This window comes from Octopus sinensis, unplaced genomic scaffold, assembly GCF_006345805.1.
Source record: "Octopus sinensis unplaced genomic scaffold, ASM634580v1 Contig13677, whole genome shotgun sequence".
Taxonomy (NCBI): Eukaryota; Metazoa; Mollusca; class Cephalopoda; order Octopoda; family Octopodidae; genus Octopus; species Octopus sinensis.
This window is the reverse complement of record NW_021833027.1, coordinates 37,501-52,500: the sequence shown is the minus strand read 5'-3', so window position 1 is coordinate 52,500 and position 15,000 is coordinate 37,501. Positions and strand designations below refer to the sequence as shown.

The 15,000-nt window shown below is 37.0% G+C and overlaps 2 long non-coding RNA genes across 2 annotated transcripts in view; one reads left to right on the top strand and one right to left on the bottom strand.

Moving 5' to 3' along the window:
* The window catches only part of LOC118761462, a 20,921-nt gene extending 7,899 nt beyond the window's left edge, over nucleotides 1-13,022 (bottom strand). The window contains exon 1 of the long non-coding RNA XR_004997396.1: nucleotides 12,890-13,022. This is a non-coding gene — a long non-coding RNA (uncharacterized LOC118761462). The remainder of the gene's footprint in view (nucleotides 1-12,889) is intronic.
* On the top strand, nucleotides 12,864-14,225 carry LOC118761461. The gene is made up of 2 exons (XR_004997395.1): nucleotides 12,864-13,106; nucleotides 14,114-14,225. It is a non-coding gene; the product is annotated as an uncharacterized LOC118761461 (long non-coding RNA).
* The last annotated feature ends 775 nt before the right edge of the window (nucleotides 14,226-15,000 follow it).

Below are 15,000 nucleotides of genomic sequence, written 5' to 3'. Positions count from 1 at the left end.
CCTTGCTGTATGTAAGGCGGTGGTGCCCCAGCGTGGCCGCAAGTCCAATGGATGAAACGAGTAAATCAAAAAAAAAAAAAAAAGAATAAAAGAATATTTTTATGCTGTTGGCATGGTTGCACCTTGTGTTCCAAATTCTATCTCTTCCCTCTCCTCCCCCCCACCACATCAGCATCACCGCCGCCGCCGCTGTTGCCGTCGCCACCACCACACTGCATTGCAGTCAAAAACCAATGCAGGTTTTGTGTTAGCTACGAGAGTTACCTGCCCTTCCCTCCGGTCAATTCCGCACTTGTTAGCGCGAATATTTTCCGCAATATCCTGTATTTTTCTTTTTATAGTATTATTATTATTATTATTTTATTATTGTTGTTGTTGTTGTTGTTGATGTTGCTGCTGGTGGTGATGATAGTGATGGTGTTAATACAGCTGTCAATATTTGATGCTGCTAAGAATCGTTTCCATTGGTGTAAGCAATCGTAGTAACAGTTGTAGTAGTAGTAGGAATAGTAATAGTAATAGTTGTTGTTGTTGGTGGTGCTGGTGGTGGTGGTGGTGGTGGTGTGATGGTGTTGGTGGTAGTGGTGGTGGTGGGGGCTTTCTTAGTAGTGGGCTTTCCTGCTCTGAATCGGAAAACACAGCGATGGGCGGGGTTTGACAAACAAAAAACGTCTGCACCGTCGGTCGGGCAGCCGCGCGGTCGGCCCAACCAAGATAAACAGACAGACAGAATAATAATAATAATAATAACAATAACAATAATAATAATGATAATAATAATGATAATAATAATAATAATAGTAATAATAATAACTAACGAAATATAAAAAAAAAATCCCTATTTAATGCAGAATAATCGTTAGTTACAGCCTAGTAGTACCAAAGAAATAAAGCATGGTGTGAGCTTATCGTTACTATAATATTTGTTGTTTGTTATACAGTCGGCCCCTGGTCGAGTAGATTTATGATAATTGACTGTCAAATCATGACCATCACGTCGCATATTTATATATTCATTTATTTATCATGTTTTTTTTTTTTTGCTTCAGAAGAATATATTATTTCAGTTTTCTTTATTTAAGACGACAGGGTGTGGTTTGAGGGATACTGTAGTTGCCTTACAACTACTACTATTTTTTACTAGTATTTCGAGCCAAGCTTTATTTATTCCACGTTGTAACTAGTAGCTTTTGATAGTAGCAGTAGTGTCTCTCTAGTAACAGGTGCTGTCGGCGTTGTTGGTGGTGATGATGATGATGATGTCGTTATTGTTGTTGATGATGGTGATGGTGGTGGTGGTCGTGATTGCGATGGTGAGGGTGGAGGATGACGTTGGCGTTGGTCTTGGGAGTTTCAATAATGCTAAGCCATGGCTTCACTAGTGACCTTCAACTGAAGTGTGACCTCTTGTCTTCTTCTTACTACTACTACTACTACTACTACTACAGTTGCGCTTAAATATCTTATGCAGGTGTTGTCTGCATCAAAACACACACACACACACACACACACACACACATATATATTGTATGGTAGCCTCTCTTTTGTGTATGTATGTGTACATTTTATATGCATATGAACGCACATATGTTTGTGTGTGTTGTGTGTCCCAGCATGGCCGCAACCTTCGGGTTGAAACGCATAAAAAAAAACGTATAAATGGTGTTGGACAGGTTACAATTTTATAGAGTACTCGACCAAAAACAACAACAATCTCACAATATTTAGTTGATACTCTGAGTTCAAACCCCAGCACCTATCCATTTTCACATATATCGTTCGTAGGTCAATAAAAGAGACGATTTAAATGACTATCTATTTCTAGCACCTCAAAGTGTCCATCACTTGTGCTCCACTTAGCTTTACTAACGATCCATTCTTTTACGTCCAGAATAAGTAATACTTTCACCGGTAAAATTTCCACTTATTTTTATTTTCTAAAATTTTCATTGCGTCTTGCAACTTTTTTCAATCAATAGTCAGTCAAGACTATTGAAAATTTTAGAAAATAAAAATTAAGAAATAAGTGGAAATTTTACCGGTGTGTGTGTTAAATTATAAGGCACAAAAAGAGAATGACTCTCCCCAGACACAACAGGATATGCTTCAAGTAATACTTTGTTTCTTTGAAATTTTGGTTTATATTCAAGAAAGAATTAAGTAAAAGAAGGCGAAAAATGTTTGGATTAGAGAAATATGTAATAGCTCGAAATACGGATTAGTTTTTAGCTGTTTTTATTTCTACATACACCACTATATGCAGAAAATTGTGGACAGCAAAATTTTGACAATCAAAACGTTATTTTATTATTCGTTGGTTAGACAGGGCGATGGATTCGAACGTACAATCGTTAGAACGTCTGTGAAAATGCCTTTACGTTATCTATTCCGGTTGTTTACGTTCAAATTCAGCTTTGGTCAACTTGGCTTTCCATCCCCGGGTTCAAAAAAATATTAAGTAACAATTAAATACCGACGATCAATAATATTGACTAAATCCCTTCCTTGTGCCTTTGCTTAAAATAAATAAAAAAATTTGGTTAGTTGTTAATGTAAACTGCTGGATGGATGAATTGGTAACGTCTCAGACAAAATATTTTGCAGTTCTGAGTTCGATTCTCGCCGAGAACGACTTTAGATTTAATCTGCTGGGCATCGATAAAATACGTTCTAAAGGAACACCCAAGGACTGAAGCGTATCTAATCTATATACCATTTCTTCCACCCCCAAATTGGTTACCTTGTGCAATGTTAGAAACCATAATATATATATATATATATATAAATATATATATGCATACTATTTGTGCAGTTTATTAAGTACGTGCACGTTTTAAGGCAAGAGAGAGAGTTTTAATATAAGCTTTTGTGAAGTCAATTTAGGTAACCCACTGTAGCTTTAAACATAATTATTGTGAAATAATATGGAAGAGCCGACGTGCAAATACATTGTCTTGTCTGATGATATTCGTATGTATTTACATGTGTTTATTGCTTGCGTGTCTGGGTGTACAGACATTTGAAAGTTGTATTCTAAACGGCGTCGTTTTACGAAAAAAAGCTTAAGAGTGCTCAATACCAGAATTAAATTAGAATTGTCTATTTATGTCAAAGATAAGGTTGTCTTTTAGGTTTCCATACAGAAAGTACTCATATACCCGTAGCCCCTTGCATTCATAGGAGCAATGTAACCGAAAGATCAAAACCTTCACTTCACGCTGCGTAACATTCTGGGGTGCGGATTTTGTTCATTTGCTGTTCTAACTATGTGAGTAAAATTAAAAGAGACAGAAGCCCGTCAGGTTGATTGTATTTGTAATTCAAAACGGTACATCTTCATCACACACACACACACACACATATGGTAAGCTGATTCTGCCGCAGAAATTACGTTAAGGTTACACGTGTGTCGAATGCTTTGGCCATTTCCTACGCTAATTCAGGAGCAGGTAATTCAGTTGATGAAACGACGGACGTCTTCCATCATTGCCAACCACACACACACTTGTGTGCGTGCGTGTATATCGACGCGAGCATAGCTTTTACAATCGTTTGTATTTTACTGTGAGCCTTACACACAGACACAGAAAATAAAAAAAAAAATTAGGTGCGCAATATATCTTTATTTACCTAATCGCTGTCTCAACAAATATTCCATTAATCTTAAAACATCTTTCCAGGCCTAATCAGACGGACGTATATAAGTCAAATATATTCCAGTCGTGGCTGTCTCGTCGTATTTTTTTTCAGACGTAATGTATGGAAGAATATATTATATCGCGTGTATTTCATAGCTGATGTTTTTAGCCCAAGGTTGTCCTTTATGAAGCAGACCTATGATCAAAGATAGCCAATCGTGACCATTCCACTTGTTGTCTTTAAGCTTAGTAATGTATCTAATGTTAAGTATTAGACTCCAGTAATGTGTGTGTGAGTATATGTATGTATGTATATATATATATATATATATATATATATTAATATATATATAAAGATATATATATAAAGATATATATATATAAAGATATATATATAAAGAGTGTGATTTGTGAAAACTAATCAACAAATAAAACAATTTCAAATATACTTGGAAAAAAACCCCAGAAAACAAATTAAAAATATCGATAAAATATATATATATATAAATGAAAAATGCCGAAAAAGAAAAAAGAGAGTTAAGAAAATTGTAAAATTTCCAAATGAAATAAAATAAAATTATATTTACAAATAATATATTTACAGTTTTCCGAGTTTTTTTCTAATTTTCAATAATTTATATTCGTAAAATAATATGGATTTTCTAGCTTGCTGTTTCTACTAGCCATTGTTATTTCATTATTAACGCGTTTACAAGGTTCTTGTGGATAATGTATACAATAGGTAAAAGAACCGGATAAAATGCCTGTGATATTTCGCGACTTGTTTCTTACATTCTAAGTTCAAATCCTGCCGAAGTCAAACGTTGCTTCTCGTCCGGTCGAATAACGAGGATCTAGATAAACAACTACGTCTCAAGCTCGATATTAAGAATCAATAAACGTTCGATAAGATGACAGAATCGGTAAATGGACCGGCAAAATGGAAATGTGATGGTTGGACGTAAATGGCGACGAGTTGGCTGAATCAATAGATCGCTGTACAAACAGTCTTGCAGTATTTTGTCGCATCTCTGTATGTTCAGTGTTCGAATCCAACCAACGTCAACTACATTTTTTACTGATTGCTGCTACAAATTGAATCAATTTATTACACCTTACACATGACTACGCATCCTATGGGTTTGAGATGCAGGCCAACCTTAGTGCATGACTGGTACTTTTTGTTTTGCCTTCGTTGGAAGAAAAGACAATAGGCAGTACTGATCTTGGCTGGAGTTGAACTGAGGACTATAACGAGTGGCTCAATGGGAAAGATGAATTAATCTCAGTTCAGATTATTTCATGGCTTTACAGAAAGTAGGTGAAATGATCTAAACTCAAAGCAACGTCCGGTAACAAAATAGGATGGAGATTAATTGATTAGAACTCAAAAACTTTTATCTAATGGCTGAATAGGGAACAGATGAACTGATCTGAAGTGAGAACGACATTTTGTGACTGAATAAGAAACAAAATAAGTTCAAATTGATTTGAGCTTAGAATATCTTCGTGACTGAATAGGAAACAAGTGAACTGACCTGAATTTAAAACTACATCTGGTGACTAAATAAGAAACAGATGAACTGATACGAACTCAGAATAATCTGGTGGCGGAATAAGAAACAGATGAACTGATCTGAACTTTAAAACTACATCTGGTAACAGAATAAAATGCAGATTATCTAGTGGTGGTTTCTACAATAGACTAGTGTTTTATCTAGATCTAGCTCCCATCATAATATCCTGAAGCAATGCGTATTATTATTATTACATTACCTCAGTCCATCTAGAGTCGTTAGAAGAGGAAGTGTTTGCCAGTTGATCTTAGGAATGATGCCTGTGATAGATTGTTGTCTTTGCTGGAGTATTTTAAGACTAACCCGTCTCAGACCATACAGCAATAGCTAAAACGTCGTTTTTATTAGAGGCTTATTTATACATTGTAAAAACATATTTGCAACATGAATTCGGAAGAATATGAATTAAAGTTACTACGGCAATAAAAACAGAAAGAAAAAGACCAGTCTCCACCAGTTCATCGACCTGTCTTTAAGAGATGTTACTTATCCATGCAAAAACTAAAATAAGCCTAACTAAAACCACTGGATTACACATTGAGATGGCATAAAAGACCTGAAACAATATTTCCCAACTGGTGTTCCCCAAGAGGTCGCTTAGGGTACCTCGAAACATTGCAATAAAATAGTTTGATTATATAACCAAGTGCATTGTTAGTCAGTTTTGGGTTCAATTTTTTTATTCGTAACTATTTTATTCATGCATGGCGTACTCCTTGAGGTGGAGAAGTCTTGGTAGCTGTACGTAATCAGGAGATCCAACAAATAATCAGGAGATCCTCTTAATAAAAAGATGCAAATTGGTCTTTACTAAGTTTTGCTTGAAACCAAATTCATTAAGTCTTCTTTATGGCATCTAATGAATTTAGTGCTGCCAAGTCTTTCAAAGACTGTTTTTAGGAGTTTAATATTATAGGACATTTAACTTTATGAAAGAATAAGGAAAAGATTAACAAATTGTTTAATATACAATGGATAAGAATACGCCAAAAAGCGTTGAATAGATATTGGCCACGTTAGTGCTCAGACCAGATCGAATTGCTAAAATCCAACGCTTTAATCTTGGGAAACCAGTGTTGGTCATAGGAAATGCACCAGAACGCTTAAAGATCACAATAATGTTTAGTCCCTAAGAACATGGTGAGTAAAAATGACATAGAGCATTCAACTCTGAAAAGCTGGTGCTACAGCATGGCCTTTACACAAAGTTAAAATCCTTTCGTGATTGCTCGGCCGTAGTAAATACCTGATGTCGCTGTGGTAGTGTTGTCGGGAGAAGGAGAGATTTATAAATACTTGTGTCCAAAGTCTTCGATGATAAGCTGTTTTGTAGTGTTGTGCTACTCATTGCTGCCAAAAAGAGAGAAAAAAATCGTGAGACGACAGAAGACACGATGATTCGTATCCTATGATGAAATCAATTAATTTTGTCAGCTTGGGATCGTTTATGTCCCTCACATGCAATGTAGAAAACTCGAGGTAAGACTCCACAATCTTCGTATCTTGGACAAGCTACTGCTTCGTGTACAATATCTTAGACGTCACAGCGACTGAATTTGATTATCAAGGCAAGAAAGTACTTTGTTAACCTTAGACAAAGCTTATTACTGTTCATATATCTGGATCGGTATTGGAACTACACATAGACACACACAGACACACACTTTGCGTCGTGTCACAAGAGCTGAGATGCTTCCAGCTCTAATCAGTTGATGTCTCTTTAGAAAGCTCAAATAAGACCCACCTCTACCACCACCTAAGCCATTAAACCACTGTCCATATATCTAGGACGTTCTGCTGCTACAGATACGGATATAATCATCGTAAAGCCACATCACAACGACTATGATATCACTTCGCAGTCAGAAAATATTTAAATACTTGAGCCATGATTAAGTCTGTTGTTTGATTTATACAAAGCTCAAGATTCACACGAAGCTACAGCATTGCTCACACACCATTTTGAACCGTGTATTTTTTGTAAGGAATTACTGTTATTAATATTATTGGAGGTGTCAAGACCAAGTCAAATACTGGAGTCGAGGTAGGTACTCAACCAGCTCCCTACCCGACAAGATTTCAAGGCTTGTGTCTGTATCAAAAAGAACTATTAGTGGAGCGAGGCCCATCCGTTATTAGATTATCGTTATTTTTTTTCTCCCCCTTATAATTAAAAAAAAAGGCGGCGAACTGGCAGAATTGTTAGCACACAGGAGAAAATACTTAGCGGCATTTTAGTCTTGTCTTCGTGTTCTGAGTTCAAATTCTGTCGAGGTCGATTTTGCCTTTCATCTTTTCGGAATCGATGAAATAAATACCAGTTAAACACTGGGGGCGATGTAATCGACTAGCTCCCCCTCCCACCAAATTTCAGGCCTTGTGCCCATATAGTACAGGGGCCTCCAAAGAGGTTATGGTCCCTTGGGGTCAATGGAACTATTCAAAGGGTCGATAAAAGCACACCTACTTAAGTATTATTTATTTTCTTGTACATGCCTGGGGTTCGATGAGGGGGTCAAGAATTTCACGAAGGAGTTGATGGCCTACAATTTTGGGGACCCCTGCTATAGTAGAAAGGATTATTATAATTATTGAAAAAAAGCCGATGAGCTGGCAGAATCATCTGCACCCGGACAAAATGCTTAGCGCCTGAGTTCAAGTTCTGCCTAGGTTGACTTTGCCTTTCATCCTTTCGGGATCGATGAAATAATTACCAAAGAAACACTGGGGTCGATGTAGCCGACACACTCATTCCCAGGAAATTGCTGGCCTTGTGCCAAAATTTGAAGCCATTATTATTGTTGCTGTTGCTGTTGAGCGAAGCGGTCTTCGTCTCATTAGTTGGAGAAGTCCGAAACGTGGTCCTTTGCTATTCGTAAGACCCGCAGCAGAGAAAGCAAGTCAACCCCCCGACACCGAGAGCAACGACGGGTGGATGAATGCGCATCCAGACTCGTAGATGCCGGAGCTTCGTGGAGCTTTAGGTGTTTTCGCTCAATAAACACATAAACACATACAATGCCCGGTCTGGGAATCGAAGCCGCGATCCTCCGACCGCGAGTTCGCTGCCCCAACCACTGGGCTATTGCGCCTCTACTGCTGTTGCTGTTATGATTGCAGGCAGTTATGATTGATTAAAACTGTTGCGACAAACGTTGAAGAGAAGAAGAAGGCTCCGTTTTAATTTAATTTTTATTTTATTTTTAGATAACGAAAAAGAACAACAAAATAACTCCCAATTGCTAACAGACACTGTGTCTCTTTTCAAGCCAAGTCTATAAATTAACTATTATTAATTAATTAACTAACAGTTAATGCATTGCAATAGTAATTAAATATTTAATGCATTAAACGATTTGTGCAGATAATAGCAACTATTAGTATAATAGCGCCACAATAAAACAGTGAGTCAACAAACAAGAAATCTGTGTCGTCAGTCGACATGCTAGAAACAACAGCCAAATAACAACCCCCTTCGTTTTAAAATAGGAATGATGGAGGAAGGGGGCTGAACAACAGCGACATAAGGTGGGAGAGGTATAAGTCTCTTCTGCTTCATTAAACTGTGGCACTATATTGCTTTTGCTTCGGCATGGCCGCAGTTCAGCGACTGAAATTAGGTGAATGAATGTAACGAGCCTCTAACAAGTATTCCCTACGTCGTCACCCAGTCTTCTAGAAACAGTAGTCAAATCTTCCTCGCGTTATTTAGATTCTGCCAACTAAATAAAAAGAAAAGCACAATGAGCAATGTAGTCCATGATATACAATGCCAGAATAAAAATAAAGAATGGTTACGGTTACAATACTTTGGATCTAAACTACAAAGAATACTTGAACAACATACGTATATATGTGTGTGTGTGTTTTTTTATGCGAATGTGAGTGTGTGTGTATATATATATATATATATATATATATATATATATATATATATACACACACACACTAGAATGGACGAAAGCGCTAATATATGATGTATGATGTATAAAAACATGTAATATACAAATAAATATCTATAAATATAAAACCATCCGAATTTCTGAGCACCTCATTTCTTCTAATATAAAATACCTGTACATCATCTCCAAACCTTCTAATAAATATATATATATATATGTATGTATATATATACAGGAGGATCAGTTAATTATGATTCTATAGGATCTTTTCAATCTCAGTCACCTGATTTTTTTAATTAAAAGATCCATTTTATTTAATATATTCCTTCTCTCAGATTCACAAACTTCGATCCTTCAGTTTTTCTAAGATTCACAAAGCGGCGATCCATCAGTTTTTCTAAGCTCTGTAAAGAAACAAAAATAGAAAAACTCGAAAGGTTGGACCTCCAGCGGCCTTTCGCAACCCTTAAAACCTGGAACTTTTCGGCACCCCTCGTGTGTGTATATATATATATATATATATATATATATATATATATATAGGTTATCAAGCATGGTCATCATGATCAAGATCGAATGCGGAGAGATTAAAGGTCAGTTCGTCTGCAGACTTAACAATATGGTTGGTATCACAGGCGCCAATGTGGCGGAAGGCTACCGTGTGGGTATATCGGAAGTTACCTCTAAGTGGCTCTCGATCAGGAGGCGCCGGTACTAGAAGGGGGCGGTGTTATCCAGGAGCAATGTTAACTGGACATAATTTGGGGGGTTTTGATCAATTCCTGTCTGAGCCGTCCTTGGATGAGGATGTCCTTGTGTGCCAGACGGGATGACATACGGAAAAGCCAAATATATAATAATGATGTATAAGTGTGTGGTGTATATGCGTGTGTGTGTGTATACATATATATATGTGTGTGTGTGTGCATACATATATATATATATATATAATATATATATATATATATACTTTTACTTGTTTCAGTCACTTGACTGCGGCCGTGCTGGAGCACCGCCTTTAATCGAGCAACTCGACCCCGGGACTTATTCTTTTTGTAAGCCCAGTCAGTACTTATTTTATCGGTCACTTTTGCCGAACCGCTAAGTAACGGGGACATAAACACACCAGCATCGGTTGTCAAGCAATGCTAGGGGGACAAACACAGACACACAAACATATATACACACACTTATATATATATATATATTTATGTGTGTGTGTGTGTGTGTGTGTGTGTGTGTGTGTGTTTGTACTTGTGAGTGTGATTTCTTGTTTGTAGTCTGTGCGTTACAAACTACAAAACTTAAGAAAATTGGGTACAAACAAACGGACAGTTTTCATAGACAGAAAACACGGTTTTTCTCGTTTACGCATCGAAATAAATAGAACGGTTCGTTAGCATTCCTATATATAACCCTATAAGCCCAAACCGTTGAACCCCCCTTTCCCTAAAACCTCTTGAAGTTCCGATACAAATCACCTAATAGAGATCATTACATTTCTCTCATTTGGCCATCGCACTCATTTACCTCATATGAGAAATTATAAGTGCGTGTGTGAAGAAAGCTCTGTATATTATCTCCCTTGATCCACATTGCCTTCTTCTCTCTCTCTTCTATCTCTCTCCCTATCTCTCTCTGTATCTGTCTGTCTCTCTGTCTATCTCTCTTATTACGTGTCTGTCTCTTTCTTTCTCTTTCTTCCACCTTCCCCTTATTATATATATATATCTGTCTATTTCTCTTATTACGTGTCTGTCTCTTTCACTTTCTTTTCCCTCCTTATATATGTCTCTCTCTTTCTCTTTCTCTCCTCCTTTATTATATATCTCTCTCTTTCTCTTTTATTAAATTTCTCTCTCTTTCTTTCCCTCCCTTTTCTCCCTCATTATCTCTCTCTCTCTCTCTCTCTCTCTCTCTCTCTCTTTCTCTTTATTACATCTCTTTCTAACCCCTTTTCTCGTCTGCCTATTTCTCTCTTTTTCTCTTTATATCTCTTACTTTATCCTCCTCCCACCTCTTCTATGTTTGCATGTGTGTGTCTGTGTACGCATATCTGTGTGTGTGTGTCTCTGTGTACGCATGTCTGTGTGTGTGTCTCTGTGTGTACGCATGTCTGTGTGTGTGTGTCTCTGTCTATGCATGTCTGTGTGTTTGATTGATTCTAGTTTCAGCTCACGAGCTGTGGCCATGCTGGGGCACCGTGCATAAATATTTTGTACGGAGCTCACGTACACGAAAATATATGTTTAGGTATCTGCAATTTTGTGTGTGTGTGTGTTTTATTGGGCCTTCTGTGTCTGCATGTAACATTTTTGTATCTACGAGCATATATAAGTTTATGTGTGTCTGTGTATGTATATGCATTTCTCTGTGTGTGTATGTGCGTGCATGTATCGTGTGTATGTGTGTGCATGCATTGTGTGTACGTAGCTCGTTGATTATCCGTCTTAGTGTGCAAAAGAGATTGTATATGCACACAAATGTGTATGTGTATGTATGTGCGTATGACAAAGACCAAATAAATGTTAGAATTATGACACATCTTAACTATGACATAACACAATAGCAACATCATTGAAAGACAGGTGTTTGCCTTCTGCGCGCGTCTGTTAGTCACGTGATGCATCGTCTGCTCGTAATATTGGGTCACGTGATACACTGCCGTTTGATCTGTGTCACTCATTCTTTCTCTCTCTATCTATCTCCCTCTCTTTGTCTTGCTATACCTGCCTGCTTCTCTCTCTCTCTCTCTCTATCTCTCTTCCTCTGCCTCTATCTTGCTATGTTTGTCTGTTTCTCTCTCTCTCTCTATCTATCTCCCTCTCTGTCTTGCTATATCTGTCTGTCTCTATCTCTCTCCCTCTGCCTTGCTATGTCTATCTGTTTCTCTCTCTCTATCTATCTCCCTCTCCGTGTCTTGCTATGTCTGTCTCTTTCTCTCTATCTCTATCTCTCTTCCCTCTGTCTCTGTCTTGCTACGTCTGTCTCTCTCTCTTACTCTCTCTCCCTCTCGGCATAATTTCGACATTGAACGTAAAGGTGAATGAAATGCCGCAAAGCATCTTGCCCAGCGTGCTAACAATTCTGCCAGCTCGCCACCTTTATAAAGACGATAATAATTATAATAATAGCCCTTTCTACTATAGGCACAAGGCCTGAAATTCGGGGGAGGTAATAGTCGATTACATCGACCCCAGTGTTTCTCTGGTACTTAATTTTTCGGTCCTGATAAATAAATTTTCCTAAAATTTTCTGCAAGACGCAACGAAAATTTTAGGAAAATAAAAATAAGAAATAAGTGGAAATTTTACCAGTGAGTGTGTTAAATTATAAGGCACAAAAAGAAAATTACTCTCCCCAGACACAACAGAATATGCTTCAACACACGAACTCATATAAAGAATCTTGCAAACCAAATCCAAAAGCGAAATGTCCGAAGTCAGGACGCCATGATAGATTGTTAGCTCCTACATGCATTTTTTTCTCTCCTTGTTTTTTTCTGTGTATCTTTCTGTCGAAGAGCGTAGGCTCGAAACGTAAAAGACTTTTTCTATTTCTATTCCTGAGCGCTATACTAATACATTTGTTTGTTTGTACTCCACCTGCCTTCATCTTTTGTTAATTTTCGTAAACTTTCCCGATATATATATATATATATATATGTATATGCATAGATATCTCATTTGAAATTTTTTGTGATAAATAATTATTTTGCTGAAGATGTCTAAAATATATGTCTAACTGTATTTCTCATTTTCTTTTCAATTACAGGTAGTGTGTCGCGTCGGTTATACTCCGAAGGAGAAGATTCTAGCGTTTCACCACGGCAAGATCCACTGCCAGATTTGGTGCCAGTACCACGGGACAGAGCGCACTCATTACCTGAAGTGCCTCTTCGTCGGCATGAACACATCCGTGCGATTGGACAGGAACTTCGGAGAATTAGTGACGAGTATTACCAGAATCGCCACCATTCACACCACCAAGTAAGTAGATGGAATATGCATGTCACTGCAAACTTGGTCAATTTTAGTCTCACCTGCAGACTTACAGCTAATTTCACTCTGATTTTGTCAATTGGAAATAACAATTAGTGCCAGCTAATTTACTACCTGTGATACCTTTTTTCTAAACGTAGAACGGAATGGAAATTAAAGGGAATTAAAGAAAAAAAGGAGTGAAATCAAAGTTAAAACTAAATATACTAGATAATATCGGTGAAGAATAAGGAAATACCAAATGGCCAGAAGTCTTTCAAATATAATATTTGAATGCTAGAAATTGGCTCCAATCCTGAAAGTCCATTACAGTTTTGCTTTGGTGAAATCCTTCTCAAGGATGTTAATGAAACTTGCGTACAAAGAATTGAAGAAATTCTGGCTAAGACCCACTATCGTATGTCACGTGGAATTGCCATGGGATTCTTTGTGTCAGTTTCCAACTGTATGCCTTACAGTTGTGCGTTCATTGACTTTCTAAAGGCGGTCCCAGACAAGAAAGACTTTGCTACCTATTTCATACGGAATAGTAGCAGTGATAGTCTCTGTTTACTGAGAGCGGCACCGTGTATGCTGTGGCATAATCCTGTCCTTTGGAAACTTCTGAAGGCTGAGAAAATCAGTCCTTGATTAATGTGATTCCATAACTTCAGTTGTGATTCTGTTCCATTGGCGTTTAAAGAAAAATAACATGATGGAGTAATCATTCCTGCTGCTATTTTTGGTAATGCCAGCCAGCTCCATTGAAGCATTCCTATTGCACAAAGCCAACCTATTGAATGCTTTAGTGGGTGATCAACTCTACAAATTGAACATGTCAAGGGTGAGGTCAACTTTTCGACCTTTGATCCCTCTGTCAAATGCATATATACTTACCACACCTACTGGTGTTCTAATTCTTCAACCATAACAACATTTTGGAATTCAGAACATCTCTATGAGTTTATATCTAATATGATCTCCAGAGCTCTACAACTTTTACCTTCTTGCCTTAGGAAAAACATGGAATCAATTGGAAAATGCTCTTATTCATGATTCAATGAAACATTCTAACGAACAAAACAAGATTAAATAGTTTCTCAAGAAACTATTTGTCTGAAGAAGAAGGAAAAAATGGAACTCTAAACAGTTTCAAAAACATTTTTCTTAACTTTCCTTTTGGAAAATGCGTGATATTAATTCAAACTTTCTGTTATTTTTTCTTTTCTATTTTTTTAAAAATATAAATTTTATCTGAAAATAAATTAAATTCAAAATAAATTAACTAAAAACATTGTTTCAGACTCTTTTTACTAGCCATTAGTTTATAAGTTTGCTCCTACATCACATAACCCCCACCCCGACTCCTTTAAATGGTTCACAGATCACTTCAATGAGAATTTGCATAAACTGCAAATAAACAGAAGAAACCAAATAAGAAGCAAAAAAACCCCAAAAAACAAAAACAAACAAAAGTCTACACAGTTAACACACACTAGTATATGAAGGGGTTTCTGCCGTAGCCTTAAATTACAGGCTTTCGTTAAAGGGGGCTGTTCTATACTTTATTTAGGGTCACAGAAGGTCAGTGTTTAGGTACACAGAATTAGTAGACACATGGATGTTAAACAGATGAAATAGATAATACTCTACCGGGATAGGAAGCTAGTCACAGAAACATAACAATTTGAAGTGATTAAAGTACAAAAGATGCTTTCTCTCTACATCACATCACTATTATCTCTCTTTCTCTCCCTCTCTTTGTCTCTCTCTCTCTCTCTCTCTCTGTATATATATATATATATATATATATGTATGTGTTTATATATATATATCATCATCATCATCATTTAACGTCCGTTTTCCATAGACGTTAAACGATGATGATGATGATGAGATATAT